The sequence below is a fragment of the Chaetura pelagica genome, unplaced genomic scaffold (assembly GCF_000747805.2).
Source record: "Chaetura pelagica isolate M959 unplaced genomic scaffold, ChaPel_1.0 scaffold185, whole genome shotgun sequence".
Taxonomy (NCBI): domain Eukaryota; kingdom Metazoa; phylum Chordata; class Aves; order Apodiformes; family Apodidae; genus Chaetura; species Chaetura pelagica.
Window position 1 is genome coordinate 648,854 of NW_009953207.1, and position 2,749 is coordinate 651,602.

Here is a 2,749-nt window from a genome sequence, read left to right on the forward strand (position 1 = left end):
TACATGGCAAGTAAAGAGTGTCTGGAAAACAGAAAAATGATATGAAATGGATACATGTTGGCTTTGTTGCCAGAATCCTGGTGATGGGTTTCCCTGCAGGGCCCTTCTGTCCCCTCGTGCTGCTGCTTCTGGGCCCCTTTTGTGTCATGTCCCCATTGCTGTGTCTGTGTCACCATGTGTCAGGGCCACCTGCCCAGGTCCCTGCTGTGTGGCCTTGGGGGGCAGCTGGCTGGGGCAAGAGGGGCTGGTGGCAGGGATTTGTCTGCCCAAGGGTGGGTTCCCGTGGCTGGGGGGCTGTGGTGCCCCCCACACTGCTCCTCTCCTTGCTCACCATCAATGCCTGAGGCAGCCCCAGAGGTGAGCAAAACTCACAGTGAAGTTGTGAAGTCCTGGCACCAAAACCCAACCTGCAGAGCTGGAAGCAGGTCAATAGCAGCTCTGGTTTACATCTCCACTACAACCAGAATACAATAATTTTATGTACATAAATACTTAAATACATGTATTTTTTGTATGACAGATTTATACAGGGTGTGTCATTACTCGCTGTGAAAAGTCTCCATCACCTATAAATTATCCTACTTAAATTCCCTGCCATAAGATTGTTTTCTTATCTCTGTTGTGTTATGAAGTTTTGCAAAGTTGCATATTTTAAAGTGTTTTTGTTTTAACTCCACAGACTTCACTGGGAATTTTGCTTAGGAAACAAATGCCAGATCAGGTCCTGATGTTTCTTCTACCAATTCTTTATTACTCTAGATCTTGCCAAAAAGAGAGTAAGAGTAATATAATGATAGCAAAAAGGCCAATAACATGAACTTGCCATTGGACAGTGTTGGAATCCTGATGCCTTGGTAGGGTGTTTTTTACAGTTACATCAGTGGAAATACATGTGAAGTATATCTTTGTATTTTATGTTAATACATTTCTGTAATTTTATTGCATGAAGATTCTACCATGTCACAGAATATTTAAGTTAGGACAGGTTTGTGTTTTTGCAGATACTGCGAGAAGCCATTGCCTGTGTGAAGTAATAAATGTGTATTTTTAACATTGCAAGTGTTTGTTGTCGTTTCTGGGCTATTGAGCTGCAGGAAGAAGCAGTGACTCTGCTGAGAAGTAGCTGTTCCAGGGGCATGTCCTGTGTGCACAAGGTGACAGGAGCTGTTTAGCCTCCAAATGACCGAGCTGTGTGTTGGTACCGGTGCTTTGCAGTGTCCTGCTTCCCAGTGTCCATCCATCTGGAGGTATTTGTAATTCCTGTGGAGGATCTGTCTTTCCAGCAATGGGGCTGCAGGTCCTTGCAGCGGTGTTTGGGATCTGGGTGAGGATGAGGAGTGCCCTGAGTGTGGTCACTAGCCTCGCTGCCCTTGGTACTGGGGCTGGAGGGTGTTTGGACACAGCAGGACAGCACTGGGTGTCCATGAGGAGCTGGTGACAGGAGCCCCTGCCCTGCTACAGCTTGGTGTTTCACTGCACAACCCTGGATTTTCTGTCTTAAACTTGTTAAAAATAGCCCTGGAGAATGTCAGGACATCTCAGGGTTTTTTTTCCTCTTTCATCCCTCGTCAGTACTTGGAATTATTTATAACAGTTGTTGGTGCAATGTGCTGGCTTGCTTTATCGCAGTGCAGAAAGCAGCTCCACGCGCTCTTTCTGACTTCAAAAGAAGTGGTGAAGGAATGAGACAAATTAATGTATGAGCCTGAACTTGCCTCTCCCTGCAGAGCCCCTCACTGGTGCTGGCAGCCCCATGCCCTGGCCTCACAGGGCTGCTCAGCTCAGGGGACCCCTCAGGCTCAGTTTTGGCTCCATGAGATTTTCTGTGGCTGGAAAACGTGTGAGCATTTGTGCCACATTGCATGTTCTGTTGTGGTTTGGACTGGGCAATTGGTGGCTCTTGAGTTTTGATGTTTTTTTTCAATAGAATAGCCCTTCTCTGAGTGTTGGGTCTCAGGGCATGAAGTGTGTGTCCACCTGGAGCCTGAAGGAAGGAGCCAGGGCCAGGCAGAGCCAGTGCTGTTGGTGGCTTTGTCTCCTGGAGGAACCAAACCTGCTTCTACAGGGCCATGCTGGGAAAGGGGACAGTGTCTCCTGCTGCAGTCCTCTCTGGGACTTTAAAGCACCTTTCACTAACGAGCCTGGCTGTTGGAAAAGGACGTGTCTCACCTGGGGGTGCTGGCGGCAGCCCTGTCACCCCATGGATGTCCAGGCAGCTGGGAGAGGGCACTGCCAGCAGACCATAACTGTTACCTTTCCTTATGTAAGTTCCACTGGCATCTCTTAAAAACTCTATTTGGAAAGAAATAAATAGATGTCCAATAGTCTTGGTGCAATTGCAAGAAAAAAACCCAGAAAAATCAACAAATGAAAGAACCGTTTTAAAGGTAAATACCAAATGTATGACCAAATGCATGCCCATGATTGCTTGATGCAGAAATTACTACAGGTCATTGCATTAAGCTGAGATGTTGGTCAGATCAGATGATCAAAAAACGCCACCAAAAAAAGAAAAAAGAGAAAAGAAAAATTCCCTTCCTTTTTTTGCATTTGTGAATTCAAGTAATAATACATTGATTCACCTTTAGCTTGTGGGTTAGTGTATCCAGAGCTGCCAAACGGTGGGATTGCAGCTTCCACCTCTGCAGCAGATACTCATGTTTCCACAACTCTTTTGTTCCTTTTCCTGTTCCCTGCGTTCAGACAGAGCTGGAAACCAAAGCACAACGTTGCCCGAGGAAAAGCTGCA